This window comes from Chiloscyllium punctatum, chromosome 12, assembly GCF_047496795.1.
Source record: "Chiloscyllium punctatum isolate Juve2018m chromosome 12, sChiPun1.3, whole genome shotgun sequence".
In the NCBI taxonomy this organism is placed as follows: domain Eukaryota; kingdom Metazoa; phylum Chordata; class Chondrichthyes; order Orectolobiformes; family Hemiscylliidae; genus Chiloscyllium; species Chiloscyllium punctatum.
Window position 1 is genome coordinate 54,746,735 of NC_092750.1, and position 16,140 is coordinate 54,762,874.

Genomic DNA, 16,140 nt, shown 5'->3' on the forward strand with positions numbered 1-16,140 from the left:
GTCTAACCAATGTCCTCTACAAGTGTAACATGCATTCCCTGGAGACTGGGGGCCAAATCTTCCTCTGAATTTGAGAAAGGCTGGCCTGCATATGCTTGCAGCTCATGAACTGTGCACTCAACTCATGGGTGATTTCACGCACCTCTGTTGCCTTTTCACACCAAGATTGGGTTTCCAATGGATATGTGGGGATGAGGAGTGTGGTTCAGAGGCAGGTCTGCTTGAAAACCCACCTCAATTCTCCAACACACTATCTCACTTTCTGGCAGGGTTTAAATATCATCCCTTACCATTGACATGCTTAATCCAACTGAAATTCCAGCCCTCTCACCTCAATACTACTCAGATAATCTCTGCCACATCTCAGTCTCTGTGTATAATTCCTTACACAGTTTGCAACATACACAGCCCTCAGATTTCCATGCAATAGCAATGGAAAATATTTTAGAATCTTTGGGACAAAAATGAACATTTCAACACGAAATAAAATAATTCATACATTTTACTGAGAAAGAAAAAATCTGTCAAAAAATCTTTTCAATACTTTGCATGTCACTAAGAAGAAACTGCTTCGAAAGAATCATCTGTTATGACAAGTTCTTGAAATTTTCATTGATTCTCAGAAGAATCAAACACCTACTCTGCTGAAACTCATGCGTACCTGAAAGCTAGCCAATTATTGAAAAAGCCACAGCTATCCAAAACAATAGACTACTCTCTGGAAAGAAAGGAAAGGCAGGAGTTCATTTTAATTTCCAAATGGAGTACCTGACAATCAATGTTAAATAAAGGGTTGTTAGACATTCTTTTCAAGTGTCAATCCCTTAACCGTTCCCCCCACCATCAAATATCAAAACCATTTTGTTTTGTTCCAACTACAGTCATTTCAATCACATTGAAAAAGATGATTACATAAACTCACACCAAACACCATTTGCTGCATTTTGGTCCTTTCTCCAGGAGGAAAGCACTGTAATGCACATTAACAAATACATAAGGTTGGTCAATTTAAGTGTAGATTTACCGTTAAACAACAGTTCCCTATCATAATCACTGCATTAAAAAAACACTTTTACGTCACAATACTGCACCTAATAATGACATTTGGAAATCTGAAAATACATCGCAGTTACATCTTTTAGAATATTTGAGTCTGTTTAACAGTCTCATTTCCTTCACTAACTGAAACCAAATGAGATTTTTCAATAGGCTTCCAAAATGCCGTACACCATAGAAAAATCTTGTGTTGGTGCACATTTGATTGTGGTCCCCAGTTATAACTTGGAACCTGACTTCAAATGTGGTAAGTGTGTATTTTCCAAACAAGGGACTCACAAACCCTACAAAGGCCGAAGACAAATGGTACATGGTTGGAAATGAAAGGGGAGATCAAATTTAATAAGATCAGAAAGAAATAGGAATTGGAGTAGGCTATTCGGCATCTCCAGCCTACTCTGCCATTCAACAGAATCATGGCTGATCCAACTTTCCTCATGTCCATGTTCTGTCCTTTCCCCAAAACTCTTGATTCTCCTACTGATCAAGAATCTGATCCTGAAATATACACAAGCTCCCAGCTCCTACAACTCTCCATGGAAAGGAGAAGAGATTCCTCCTCATCTCAGTCTTAAATTTACACCCTTTAGTTCTGAGACTAACCTCTCTGATCCTTAACTCTTCCATGACAGGAAATATTTTTCTCATAACTTGCCTTGTCAGGCTCATGAAGAATCCTCTATGTTTCAATGAGATCACCTCCTTTTCTATTAAATTCCAATGAATAAAGTTCCAATTTGCTCCAACAAAAACAAACGGAAGTACTGAAATGTATTTCCACACACATAGAAATACTTGGTCTAACATTGTCATTCCAACCAACTGGCACAGAGGTTTGATGGATCATCCCAAAGAACAAAGGAAATTGAGACCTCAAGTATACATGAATCAAAGCACCAAAGTAACAGATGGCTTGAATGTTTTTAGACACATACCAAGCCAACCCAGAAATGTCAATGAATCAGAAATTTATTTCCTTTCAACTGAAATTGAAATAAAATGTCCTTGACACCCCATGGCTTTCAAAGAATGAATGGATCTGACAAATACAAAGTAACGTCACGCTTACAATGATTTGTTCCTGTTACAGTTGCCAGAAACTTGCCAACCGTAACAGGATACAAACTTTTACCAATTGAAAAATAATCTGTGATGAAAAGACTTGGATTTATGTGGCATCTTTCCTGCCCTCACTTTACCAAAGCAGTTCACAGCAACACTTTCCGCCACTGAATGAATGTATGGAAACACATTAGTCTACCTCACTTCTCAACTTTCTTGTTTTTATTTTGTTGATACTGGTTGTGTGCTAAATGTCAGCTAATATATCAATTGAACTTCTATATGCATCTCTGAAATAGTCCCATGTTATCTTGTATGGTCACCTGAGGTCGAAGATCCAGGCCACAATCACAGACAGCACCCCTCTTGCAATACAAATGCTGGAAGACATTGGGAATTCTCAGACCTGACTTTGCACCTGACATGACTCAGTTCAACGGTGATAAGGTTGGGGTTGCAGTAGGTTGCACATGTGCAGTTCCTGGAAATAGATGGCCATTCAATAAACCAACTATATCCATTGGAATAGAATTTTGAAGTCCCCGGTCTCTGGGATTCAGAGTGGAATTTAGTGAAGGATAGAATTGTTCTCAGTATATTTCTTTTAGAGAGCTAGGGTACTCCTTTGGAGACGTAATATCTGCAGATATGGATTGAAGACATCTTGACAGGGGATGAGGGAACATTTCAGATGTGTCAATTGCTCTTTGGGCATTTAACTGTGGACAGGATTATGTAAAAGTTGACCAAACCTGTTGGAATGGCCCAACATAACAAGTGCCAAGGATGTTGACAAATGTCAGGGCATGTCAGTAAGTACCTGGAAGTGTTAAGTTTCCAACTGTCAGGAAGAGTCAGCAAAATAGAAGAGATTGCTTTTCTTCAATGTGCTTTATTTCTTGTGCATACACAATGAGCTTGACATGGTAGGTGGAGGTGGAATGGGAGGTGAGTGGGAGTAGGCAGTAAATTGGCATAGGTTTATTAGCAGCCGTGCAGGCAAGACAGAAGGTAGAGGTTGCATGGGTGGGTGATGGGGAGTGAGTGAGGATGAGGGGGATTTGGGTGTTGAGAAGATTGCGAGTTACTACAATTTTATATTTCTCCTCTGTTGGATTTGTAAGGTACATGCTGTAATTGTGAAATGTATGAACTCATTGGGACTGGCCAAGTGTTCAGGGCACTGGTTAAACGAAAATGTGGGGTCAAAAACAAAACGTGTCTGGTATTTCAGGCTGTCTGTTTACATAAAGCCAGCAAAAGATTTGTGCTGCATGATTGATTTCCCAAACTTTCATTTTCATCATGGGATACCTTTCAAGAATGCATTTTGATAGAAGGTTCCAACTCTTTTTTTGTGCATCCTGTAGAGCTTTTAACACACAAGTGAATGTTGTTTATTTCCCATCACCAAATCACCTGTGACATTGTTTCATCTATTAACCACCACCAGTAAATCACCGGTGTTTTCTGATCGGTTAACTTGCATGTAAAGTCTGGGAAGGGCAATGCAAACCATCAAAGGTGAGTGAAACCAAGGGAAAGAGGGAGGGGTGAAGTCAAACTGGAGTTGGAAGGGGACATAAAGCACTCTATCTTCTCTGGTGCCCACTTCTCTCTGAAAGCATTGAGAGTACTGGTGAACACCACATACTCACTCTCCAAGGATACCCAAGCATGAATATAGCCATGGAAGAAAGACTGACATCAGCATTTCCAAATTACAGAGGTGCCATCATAAATTGTCAGTGATTATCACTATAGTCCCAGAGGGCTGCTCTCACATTACAAAGTCAAAAATGATTGGTGGTGAGTTTAGTCTGGATGTCACCACACTGAGAAGGTGGGGTTGCAGGCATTCAAATCTCGGTGCTGACATCACTGGGCATCATCAAATCAGCCATCCAGCCAACGATGCTAACCGGGGGGACCAACTGCTTCTTGAAAGTCAATGCATGTTGACAGAAGGGGTTAAACTCTTAAAAGTTAAGGACTTCAGTGAAATGATCATTTTTACTATGAAGTATTTGAAGTTAATTGCAGAGATATTCATGGGATCTTCATTGATCACATTTGTGATTTTGTTTGCGCAATGAGGTGTTTGATCATAGTCAATGACACATATTTACCAAATGTTAATTCTGGGTGTCAGAAAGAAGTTGCACACGTTTCGCAAATTCTATTATTGTTCTAAAATCAGACGGTAATATTTATTTTGGAATATCGTAGTTTTATTCTTTTAGAAATTCCTCTGGACCTTTCTCATTGCCAATTTTTAAAAAGGTCACTGGCATCCAAGCAGATTATAACATGAACTTAGCTGTCTCATTCAAGTGTTATTTAGGGACTGGGTGGGGAGGGAGGGGGCGGTGGAAGGTTGATGCTGTTGGGAGGAGCAAAAAGAAGCCACCAACCTTGTGAATCAAAAATGAAGCTGCACAACTGAGCTGACGCCAATGTCTACAGATAGTCAACACTAGACCTAAACTCAAACACAGATTCTTGTTTCTCACAAATTATGCTTTTATTCAAGTTTATAGTTTCCTTGAAGGCTCAAAAATATTGAATAAAGTGAAAAGTACATCATTTTGTCATTAAAAATTTTGTGTTTCATTTACCGATTTTTCAATATATTATTCATTTGGTTATATTAATTTTTTTTTCTCCTTGGAACATATGGTTTAATCTTAACTATCCAGCTGCAAGCTTATGTCTGTTTAACAATGAAAGCCATTTTATTTCTCCCATAATTGCCTCGGAGGTTAACAAAAGTCATTTCATTCAATTGAGTCACCCACTTTAAGCCACAGATACAAACCTAGATACAGATACAGATAAAGTAAGGAGAAAAATGGAATCTAACTCAGTAACTATTTAATTGCAGTCCTGGTAATTCTAAGTTGAGTTAATATTTCAGTTGAAGTGAAAAAGAAGAGAGATTTTCAATAGCTGTGAAGAATCTTGCAGGCAAGCTGTCAGGAAGTGGACTTGGCAGGCCACCCTAAAAGTGGAATGGGTCATTTCTCTTCCAAGATATTGCAGTTTGATACTTTGGCTTCTTAGCTTACTCTCAGAGTCTAATAGTTTTACTTACCCTGAAGGAGTTTTCCTCAACATTGAAATTCTGTCAGTATCCTTTTTGTCAGGGAACAAAAATGGCCAACTTATCTCACAACCTCACAGAAAATGTCTAACTAACAAGTTGTGGTCATCCAATAAACTAGCCAGGTTAGGTTTTCCTAGCTGTAATTCCAGTCAGCCACAAATTCATTCTTTGAGAAAGGGAGAAGAGCTAATGAATCCTTGTTTGGCCCCACCTGGAGCACATTAAGTAATTTCAAGAAGTATGTCCTCTTAGTCCTCCCTGGAGATGAGATTTTCTTTAATCCTTAAAAGACTTCTGGTGACTCTCAGAATTCCAAACTTTTAAAATAAAGTTTTTAGAATATAGCTTCAAACATTTATGATATCACAACATTGTTATGACGTGCTCAGCCCGACAGCCATGGTGTGAGAGCTATCATATAGATTTTACCTTCAGTCTGTTTCTGAATGAAGTGTTTCAGCCAGGGTTGAAGCAAAAATTGTATAGTTGAACTAGGTCCCCCTCAGTAAGCAAAGACAACCAGCACAAATTCACGCCTCTGACATTACATGATTTTCCAGTAAGCGCATGTGTACAGATCAGATGAGGATAGGATTAACTGTAATGCTCTTAACAACCAAACAGCTTACTAAAGATCATTTAACCTTTGGGTAAAATATCAGTAGGTAAGGGAATAAAAGGCTCAGCTAAATCCAATGGATTAAAATTGGATTTTTTATAAAATAGCTTATATTGGTTAAATTTACATGGTAGTGAGTTCAATCAAAGGCATTGTCAAACAACAAATGAACTTCAGAGGACGTGCAAAAATCAAAACATGAAATAAAAAAAGTCACATATTGGCATCCTACTAGATTCGCCGAGCTTCACTGAAGAGGATGCCATTCTCCTGATTGAAAACAATGAGGAAAATAACTTGACTTCTGCTCAGATGGTGGTGGAGCAGGGCTTCTGAGCCCAGGACTCACTCGCTCCATCCACTTTTCTTTTTGTTTCTTTTTTTCTCTCTCTTTTCTCATCTTCTTTCTTCTTTTTTTCCCAATTACCTCTTGTTGAAGAGCTCGGTTGCGGTGACGGCATCAGCAGCAGCAAGTGAAGCCAGCACCGTGGAGGAATCGGAGGTGAGAGTTTGGCCTCCTGGTGGCAGAGGTGAGTTTGGGCCAGTGTGGTACCCGGCAGCACTGGTGGCATCTGCATTGGCAAAGCTAGCGAAGACTGAGAGTGGTGAGGGCGTTGGTGGAGGCGAGATGATGCCAAAGTGTGGCATCTTTCATTCAAGCGGCAGTGGCACAGGGAAGGGGACTCGTGCCTGGTCACTAGGCCCATGGCCCAGGATGGAGCATGTAAAAAGAGACACTGTAAAGTTGAACACTTGCACTTTATTTCTTAACTTTTCTGCCTTTGTACTCTATGTTTTGGTTTATTTTTCTGTGTTTTAAGATGTCGCTGGAGTGGCGACACATTTCACTATATTTTTGTAACAAAATACATGTGAGAATAAATGAATCAAATCAAATTAATCATATTTACTTTTATTGTACAGTCAGCTGGGCATAATTGAAAGAAAAGAAACAATTTACTATTTATGAGTGCAACAAATTAGAAGACTTTTCATGCTTCAAAACCTTTAAGATTAAGTGTAGCAACATACACAAACAATGGGGACCTCAATTGATATGAAAGTAGGTCAGAGAATCACAGCTACAGTGTCATCACTCTATTCCTGTCAGACTCCCACTGAGCAATGTTTCCTACTGGGAATTTAGGTTCACTGAACTCACTATTCTTTGTTTTTAAACATTTCTTTGAGATTTGAATTGCTAGCTTCTTGAATTGGGTTATTGCTTGCTGGAAACCAACTGTGTGAATTCAAGGTTAGATTTCACATCTGTTTCTAGGTGGGCTAAGTAACAAACATTGTGCGTTTCAGCCAGGTATGAGAAACTCATAATCCTGTGTGTAAACTGCTCTTTGGCAGTAACTGTCTCTTTGATACATCAAATGATAAATCAGTAAAGGTGTTTCAAGCACAAATAAGTAGCTTTCCATCCTCACCATCCAAAAGATTCAGTTGTTTTAAAAATGGAATTACCGAACTGTGAAGGGGAAACGGGTCTCAGGAATTTATGTTCTGCAGTCCTTTATACCAGGCTCTGAGGTTTTGACTTTATCCTTAAGTGGAGTATCTGACCAGAAATAAATATTTGTACGTTGATCTGACATCTTTGAAAGTTACTGGGAATGATACTCATGCTTAATTATTAAAACACCCGTTTCATATTCTTTGATCCAAGTGTAGATTTTAAATCAGAGTCTGTATCACAGTTGTGTTTGTAGCAATGCTCTACAGTGAATCTGTACCTGTACAGTTTATAAATTGAGGCCAATGAAAAACATCACAAATCTTTCAACTCATGCATAAAATTGAGGGAGCTTTCAAGTTATGAATGATCAAAAGTTTAGGGATGTCTATGTTTTTCAAAAAAGACCTACTGGTGAAAAAAAGACAGGTTGTGTGCTGTAGTTTAATTGCCAACATTTCGTGTTACTTCTTTGATGTTAATTGTAACTCGGGCAGAAAAGGTACCACTGTCACGTGCCAGCAAACTACATTTAAGCAAGCAATCCACTCTTATTTTTTCTACGGCTGCGAATGTGCAACAAGTTGTCGGCTTGGAATTCATTGAGTTTCTGAATAAAATTAGAGTTGAATATCACCATATTTTAGCCAAGTGTCAATTTTGCTGAGTTTCAAAGAGGGTTTTTCTCCATGATGTCTGTTAGAATTAGCCAAATCATCTCAAACAACTCATAAACCAGCTATCACCCCCTCCAACCCCCCAATAGTTCCTCTTTCAACCATTGCAAGCCTAATTCTCCCCTCTTGTTCTACCCAAAAGATGTCCCCATTGGCTGGATGTGCAGGAAAAGACTGGCATCCCTGGAGTCCATATTCATATTTTAAAGGCTGCTTTGCATCCAGAGAAGCTCTGTTAGCCCAAAGCTGCTGTGAAAGTTTCCAACCACATGACGTTAACATGACAGGTAAGGGGAAGTCTGCATCCCACTTTTCAGGCAGGCACCTGGAGGTCCTAGTGGACAAGGTGGTGCACTGCCAGAATGTCCTCTTACTCTAGAACCAGCAGAAGATACAATTCCATTAGACCATGCCAGTCTGGTCCAAAGTTGGCTTCAGTTCATTGCAATGTTAGCCATCTGGTAGAATGCCCTCCAGCATGGGAAGAAAGTCAATGACATTCCCCATTTGAAACAGTATAAATGCCACCTGATTGGCGCTCTGCTACCTCACAATCACTCCATTCTTGACTACTGAACTTATCTTCCACCAAGGCTCATGCTCAACCATTCCCACCATTGCATACATCATCAACCCTGCGTCATTCTCACCAATCCAAATCCATTCTTTCTTCTCACCATCCATTGTCTCTGGGTTCCTCCTCACTCACTCAGGACACCTCACCACCATTTCCTCACTTGCACCAGCACCACCAACTGTGCTCCCACTTTTATCTCACTCAATCCCTCATTTGACAATGCTGTAACTTTAAGAGGTTATTTTGTCTTGGCTTCTTTTATGAGAGATATTGGACAAGAGGTATTGAGCTAGGTAAAAACAATGACTGCAGATGCTGGGAACCAGATTCTGGATGAGTAGTGCTGGAAGAGCACAGCAGTTTAGGCAGCATCCGAGGTTTAGCAGTAAAATCGACGTTTCGGGCAAAAGCCCTTCATCAGGAATAAAGGCAGAGAGCCTGGTGTGGAGAGATAAGCTAGAGGAGGGTGGAGTGGGGAGAAAGTAGCATACCTTCTTGCAGTTGCAGAGTTGCAGTGGGAGAGGGACTCCCTGAGATTCTTGTAGAGAGAGGAGGAAAACTTCTTCAAGGAAGGCATCCTTGCAAGAGGATTCACAGTAGGGCTAAAATCAACTAGGTAAAAACAATGACTGCAGATATGCTACTTCCAGGTATGCTACTTTCTCCCCACCTTCACCCTCCTCCAGCTTATCTCTCCATGCTTCAGGCTCTCTGCCTTTATTCCTGATGAAAGGCTTTTGCCCGAAACGTTGATTTTACCGCTAAACCTCGGATGCTGCCTGAACTGCTGTGCTCTTCCAGCACCACTAATCCAGAAAGAGGTATTGAGTTGACTAGTTCATCCCACTTGAGTAAACGCTTGGGAGGCCTTTGTTTTTTTTTGACAGCCTAAGTGGGTGTGGCCAACTCTCACAGATTAGGATTTCTGGATTTTAGTTTATCAGTAGCATCAGAAGATATTGGGGTCTCAATAGAGTTGGAAGCTTCAATAAATGTCTCCAGGCTGCTACTCTCTCTGAATTTTCTCTTGTATTTTTTGCATTTGTGAATTTGCATCTGAGTTTTCCCTTTTTGCTGAGAGATGTGTTTATGTTATGTTCCTAGATTGGAACAGCTAATTAATAACAGTTACTGTAACTATTATTCAGTTAAGTTTTCCAGTAAAATTTAAGTTATTTTAAATTCCTTTTTTTTGGTTCTATTTTAACAACGGTGTTTAAATAAATCGTGTTTTCCTTTACGTCAAGTAGTTTGACCAGTTGCATTGCATCGGGATCAAACTCTTTAAATTTGACTTTAAATACTAAAAAGTTAGGGTTTGGGCTACATTCTTTAAATATCTTGAGCTGGTCTGGTCTGGTCCACAACACTCCCTTCTCTCATCCCATGAAAAAAATAGTCTATACTGTAGCAGAAAGAGCCAACATGGGTGGTAGTTTGTCTGATACTCATCCACTCATCATCTATGATGAGAAAGTCCTCACCTTGCCAAACCAAAGAAGCCAACTGACTGTGTGCAAACCTCTGGACCCCCACCCCAACTGAACAAGACATGATAGAGGACTGGGAACAATTATGGTATGCATCCTGGCAATGAATCTGCACTGAACAAGCATCCTGTTAGGTTGAATGTGAATGAATGCTAAGGGAGCAAGTGGGCAGTTTAGAGATGCTCCCTGATGCAATCTGTGAACTGGGCAAGTATCTCACTGCGTAAAGTCTCCTTGGAGCAGGATTTCCATACTAGTTGTCAGTGCACCCGAAATGTAGCAAAATGCAAAAGAATCCTGCATGTGGACCTGTGATGTGCCATGTAGGCTCTGAGAGCTTGGCAAAGTTTTAATGGCAACAGTTATCAATGGGCTGTTGAGTGTGATGGGCCATACTCAAAGATGTTGTTACCACATGTCAAAGATGGCTGTCTTGAGTCACCAGGCATTCATTCTAACTTCCATGTTGGGAATGGTCGATGTCTAGGTTCCTCTCAGCTGGTGGTAGAATAAGAACCTGAATGTTAATGAAATGAGTTTTGCTGTCAATGAGGCAAACGAGCAACAATTCCAGTCAAGTGACATGTCTTTGTTATTAGCAAGAATATCATCTCACTGTCCAGAACTTTGTTTGAAAATGCATCATGTTGCTATTGACTGTGAGAAAGATTTTGGCTCGTTTTCATGCATTTCTCACAAATTTCTCACCACAGGACATGCATTCAGGCTCCAATATAAGATTCTATCCTTAGTCCTCAACTACTTGAAGCAGCTACTTTGGTTGGCAGAAACCATTCTGTCAAAAGTAAAACAGACAGCGTAATCAACGGATGTTATTCAAAAGATCTGAAAGAGTACTTTTGACCAAGATCAGCCTTGTAAATCTACCTACAGGCTTTCTTGGTCCAGGCCTGACACCCCTCTTTGAGGCTTGAGGTTTGCTGTCACCTCAAGTGTGCACAGTGCACCTGGGCCTTCACTGAAGCAAAGCATTCCATCAAAAAGACTGGATTCCTTGAATATATCAATGTCACCCTATACAGGGTCAACCTACAACTGTACAACTCTAAAATATAATTAACATTTGCCATCTTCCATTGCATAGGAAGGGCTCAGCCTCTGTCGATCGTTTTCTTTAAAAACACAGTTTTGATTCTTCAAAGTTGCATTATGATTTCCTAATTGAACAAATAAAAATAGTTTCTTCAACGCAAAATTAGAAATCTTGTCAGGTAGAATGCCTGTGATAGGTAACGCCGATCACTCCACATGGTCTGTTCCAATAGATAATTTTTTACTTCCTTTAATGGCAGAATGTTCAAAGTTTTAGGTCTTCAGCCCCACTTCCTCTTCCTTTCTTACAGTCACTCTGCAATAATACACTGCAGAATATAATCTAATCCACATATACTTTTCTTCTGCATTTTTTGTACTGCTGTACTCAAAGCAACTTGACAAAAAAAGTTGTTTCAATTCAAATTTTTTTTTCTTTTTTTGAAATTTCCTGTTTATTTAATTTAACCCCCACACTACCGCCTAACTGCGGTAGTGCTTATTTTTTCCCCAGCACCCATGGTGTGTGTGTGTGCAGGTGTGAGACACAGTGAAACACACAAAGTGCACGAATCTTTATTCAATTTCCACCACCTGGAAGATAGGAAAACACCCAAGTGGCCAGTGACAAGCAGTGCCCTTCACAAAAGGGCAATGCTGTGTGATCAAACAGTGAGGGGGAGGGCAGGGATTAAATCAAAATAGAGTTGGAGGGGGAAATAATGCACTCCACTCCCTGCGGCACGCACCTCCCCCTGCCAATTCAAATTATCTGTGAGCAATGTCACATCGGACTATGATTACTATCATCAAATTATACAACACAGAGGTCTTCATTTTTCATCTATATAAGGCACAAAAGCCTATATGTTGTGACAAATGTAAAGTACATCATTTGTATACATCGATGGGATTAATTCCTTTTTGTTACTTATAAACCACAAGGTCATTGATGTGTGCAACTCAGCTTTAAAATGGAAATCTGGTGAAGTGAAATTAAATTACCAGAAACAGTAATAAAATATTGCAAATCACAATTTGGTATTAATGTGAACAAGTTTTTGTTTGTCAAAAAATTTATAAACAACCAAGTGTCAAGAGCAAATTTTGGAAAATTCATTAAGTCAGCTGTAATGACCTGCCAATCACACTATCTTCAGATGGTTCCATTTAATAAACAACATGGAGATTTGTCTGATATGACGGGATGCTCGTGCAAAGTTATAACATAGTCATTGACAGTAATGGTAGAAGTGACCACCACAACGTCATTGTGGAGCCAAAGTCTCACCTTCACATTGAGGATATTCTCCGTTATGTTCTGTGGCACTATCTCAGTGTTAAATGAGGTAGACTTCAAGTAGATGTAGCAACGTAAGTCTTGGTACCTATGAGGTATTCATCAGCAACAGAATCTTACTCCACCACAATCTGCAACTTCATGGCCTGGCATATTCCTCATTCTGCAATTACTACAAAAACAGGAGATTAGCCCTGGTTCAATGGGAAGTGCAGGAGGGCATGGCAGGAGTAGCACCAGGCATACTGGTGAAGGTACAATACAGGACTACTACTACAGGATTTAAAATGACTACCAGTTTGGGCAGATCGTGTTTGATGAGATGGATACATATTTGGTCTCCAATTGGTGATGCTTCAATATCTGGATCAGATCTAAGTTCTGCAGTGCTGCCACACCCAGTCCTAAAAGATGGTGTACCAATAACCAATGTAGCAAGAGGAGGCAGCTCCACAAATATCCCCATCCTCTATTATGGGAAGTTCAACACTCCAGTACAAAAGGTGAGACTAAATCATGAGCAGCAATCTTCAATCCGAAGTACTAAGTAAGTGATCCAACTTAGCCTTCACCAGAAGTTGTCAGTATCATTGATGGCAGTCTTCAGCCAATTCAGTTCACTGCATGATAACAAATAGCAGCTGAAGGTACTGGTCATTACAAAGAATATGAGCTCTGACAATACTCTAGCCGTAATACGTATGTTTCAGATCCTGAATTGCCCCAAGCTAAACTGCTTCAGCACATCTATCTGTCAATGTGTAAATATGCCCAGGTATATCATGCAAAAGAAAGACTGGAAAAATCCAACCCTGTGCAATATCCACTCCAACAATAAAGTGATGTTGCTGCATCAAGCTGTACTTGTTACTCATTCATGCTCAGTTTAGGTTCTACCAGAGTTAGTCACTTAACTCCTGACCCCAGACTTGGTTCAAACATGGACAAAAGAGCTGAGTTCCAGACTGAGTTCGTGACTTCTCAGATACTAAAGCACTCAGTGTTCATATGCAGCAGGATCTGTACAATACTCAGGCTTTGCCTGATAAGTGGCAAGTATTATCCATGCAACAGAAATGTCAGGCAGTGGCCATCACCAACAATAAAGAATTTAATGATTTCAATTTGATTGAGCTGAGAGGTTATGCTGTTGCTCTATAAAGCCCTGGTTAGACCACACTTGGAATACTGTGTTCAGTTCTGGCCGCCTCATTATAGGAAGGATGTGGAAACTTTAGCGAGGGTACAGAGGAGATTTACCATGATGCTGCCTGGATTGGAGGACATGTCTTATGAAGAGAGGTTGAGGGAGCTCAGGCTTTTCTCATTGGAGGGAAGAAGGATGAGAAGTGACTTGATCGAGGTGTACAAGATGATGAGAGGCATAGATAGAGTGGATAGCAAGAGACTTTTCCCAGGGCGGAAATGGCTATCATATGGGGGCATAATTTTAAGGTGATTGCAGGAAGGTTCAGGGTGATGTCAGAGGTAGGTTCTTTACACAGAGAATGGTGGGTGTGTGGAATGCACTGTCAGCTGTGGTAGTAGATTCAGATAAATTAGGGGCATCTGAGCAACTCTTGGATAGGCGCATGGATGGTAGTAAAATGTACGGTATGTAGGTTAGTTTGATCTTACAGTAGGATAAAAGATTGACAGAATATCGAGGACCGAATGTCCTGTAGTGTGCTGTAATGTTCTATGTTCTATGATGGTCAATGGCACTACCATTGCAGAATCCTGCACTATCAAAATCTTGGGAGGTGACTGTTGACCAGAAACTGTACTCAACCTATTGTACCAATATTACAAGAGCAATAAGAACAGGTCAGAAACTTGGAATTCTGCATTGACTAACTCACCTCTGAACACACCGTTAAGCCTGCCCACCGCCTTCAATGCACAAGTCAGGAGCGTGATAGAATGTTGCCTGGATGAGTGGCATTCGAAGAAGATTCAAGAAGCTGAAACACCATCCAAGACAAAGCAGCCTACTGGATTGGCAGCACATCTATAAAGGTTCACTTCGTCCACCATCGATGCACAGTAATAGCACCATCTGCAGGATACACTGCTCCTTCGATAATATTTTCCAAACCGATAATCTCTATGACCTTGCACAAGGGCAACACTTCGAACTGCAAGTTCTCTCCATGCCACACACCATACTGACTTGGAATATATCATGGTTCTTTCAATATCACCACGTTAACATTCTGAAACCGAATTTCTTTCGTAATAGCACTTTGGGCATACCTATTAATCATGGACTGCCACAGTTCCAAAAGATAGCTAGCTCACTACGAGCCTTTCAGAGGCAAATTGGAATAGGCAATACACATTGTTCTTGCCATCAATGCCCAAAGCTGATCAAATAATTTTTCAAAGATTGACCATTCATATTTTTCAATGTTATTTATTGATAATCTAAAAATCTAAACAGTTGTATCAAGCATAAGGAAAAGCTATTTAAAAAGAAAAACACTTCAAATATAGGCATCAGTTGCATTTATTTCTTAGCCATTTGAGTTTAAGGAAAACAAATGTATAGTTTTTTTTCCAAATATTGTCAACCAGAGGGCACAATTTTAAAATAATTGATAAAAATCATAAAAGAACCACAAGGAAAAGCCTCTTTATTTATTGCTTAATCTTTAAATTCCTTTGGTTAAGGACTGTTTGTCCTGTTGGTCACTAAGTTCCCAGACACCCTGTTGTTCTTGCAGCAGTATTATCAGCTCACACTTGCCACAACTTGCAAAGGAAGATAATTTGAGCTGCAGAGTGCAGAAAACTCTGAACTCACCAAGAATACTAAAATAAGGCCCTCCATTGATGATTATAATGGCTGAGATGAAATACTTTGGATGTCAATCCAGCAGCCATGGTTTTAAGATCTTTAAAGTTTCGTTAATTTACATGATGAAATCTATAATAATTAAATTGCAAAGCAAAAATCAGTACAGCAATGCTCGTAATGTTTAGAAACTCAATATTATCAATCAGCTTGAACGTTGACATGGATACTGAATCAATTGAAATCCAGCACTTTGTTGAGAAAATTAGCTTGTTGTGCATTCTCTCCTCAACAATCCAAAGCACATGCACAACAGAAGAGACAAGACCATAAAACAGAGTAGCATAAAAGGCCATTTAGTTCATTGAGTTTGCTCCAACATTCAATGAGATCCTTCCTGATCTGAGTTAAAAATCACACAACACCAGGCTAGAGTCCAACAGGTTTAATTGGAAGCATTAACTTTCGGAGCACTGCTCCTTCATTCACCTGAACCACACAACCACCTGATGAAGGAGCAGCACTCCAAAAGCTAGTGCTTCCAATTAAACCTGTTGGACTCTAACTTGGTGTTGTGTGATTTTTAACTTTGTACACCCCAGTCCAACACCAGCATCTCCAAATCATGGCTTCCTGATATGGTAATCCTCAACTCTACTTTCTAACCTTAACTCATATTGATTCCTTTATTGATTAAAAATCTGTCTATCTCAACCTTGAATATAATTAATGATCCAATTTCTATAGCTTTTTGCAATAAGGAACTAAATGGATTCATTAGTCTCAGAGGGAAGAAATTCCATCATATCTCTGTCTGAGATGGGCCACGCTGCACTCTTACATTATGCCCTCTGGCCCTGGACTCTCCCAGAAAGGGTAACAACCATATGCCCTGTCAAGCTCCATAATTATATGTTTCAATAAGCTCTCCTTGCATTCTT

At 39.9% G+C, this 16,140-nt stretch overlaps 1 protein-coding gene across 11 annotated transcripts in view; it reads right to left on the reverse strand.

Annotated features, from left to right (window-relative positions):
* Nucleotides 1-16,140, reverse strand: part of LOC140483855 (contactin-4-like) — a 2,466,301-nt gene that overhangs the window by 1,928,083 nt on the left and 522,078 nt on the right. The window lies entirely within an intron of this gene.